This window comes from Cyprinodon variegatus, unplaced genomic scaffold (genome assembly GCF_000732505.1).
Source record: "Cyprinodon variegatus isolate N-32 unplaced genomic scaffold, C_variegatus-1.0 Scaffold321, whole genome shotgun sequence".
NCBI lineage: Eukaryota > Metazoa > Chordata > Actinopteri > Cyprinodontiformes > Cyprinodontidae > Cyprinodon > Cyprinodon variegatus.
In genome coordinates, this window is record NW_015150774.1 from 410,671 (window position 1) to 411,921 (window position 1,251).

A 1,251-nucleotide genomic window follows, 5' to 3' on the forward strand; every position below is an offset into this window, starting at 1 on the left:
TATATATATATATATATATATATATATACTGTATGTGTGTGTGTGTGTGTGTGTGTGTGTATATATATATAAATATTACAAATGTCTGATGGAGAACCGAACTGAAATTTTTGTTTGAGCAAAACTGAAAACACACTGAAATCAGGTGTTTTCTAAAAGGTTCCGGAAATTTTAAGTCAGACTTCTGCACCTGTTGACAGGTATGTTGGTTCACTGTTCGTGAGATTTTTCGATATTTGTTTTTTAAAAATAAAATCCAAATCAATATTTTATTCTACTAAATTATCTTTTAGTTAACCTTTACTACTTTTTTCAGTTTTACATTACTTGAATTACTAGTGTGTATCTATCATTTTCTTTAATGAGATTGTATGTAAACTTTTAAGCACAACTTTCATCATAATTACATGAGAATTTATACCCTGTAATGTTTTTTCATCGTTGATATTCTGTATGTTTATACTGTTTCTGTTTACACTGTATGTTTATACAATTTTTTTCATATTATTTGCTGTATTATAGCAATATTCAAGTAACTGTAGATAGCTATTTTTTCTGTCATTTATTTATTTTTTATGTATTTATTTTCACTATTTCATTTTAAACTGATACGAGACGTTTTATTATTGATGGCAGATCATAATTTTTAATTAAATATTTCAAGCACAACTTTCTGGTCTCAATGATAGAATAAAGTGTTACTGATGTCAGATTTCTTGCCTCTAATTTTATTTTTGTTTAGAAAGAAACTATTTTTTGATCCAGTAGGACTTTAACAGGCTGATATATTTTTGCTTCTATCTTTAAATTAAAAATAAGCTGTTAAACTTAAGAACTCCAAATGTTTTGCATACCAAAACAGAGTAATAATGTTTTTTTTTTTTTTTATCTGACTGCACATGAAGCAGCTCTGAATGGACTTGGAATGTTGAACTAGTTGTTTTTTTACAATCATTGTGTGCAGAAAAATTGACTATTATCTATTCTCTGGTGCTCACAATGACCAGGCTTTCCTAATGACCTCTCCTTTTTGGAGTAAGGATTATTCCTAAGAAGTGAAAGTGATCGAAAGAAGATAGCGTTGTGCAAAGGACATAAAGGTGCCTAAAACGGTTCTGCATGCACCATTGGCACCTGTCTATTTGCAGTCTCATTGCTGTCCTGGATCAGACCACTAACAGCTGTGTCACCTTCAAATTTCACAGGGGAACCTGCAGAGGTGCAGTCATTTATGTGCAGGGAGAAAAGGAG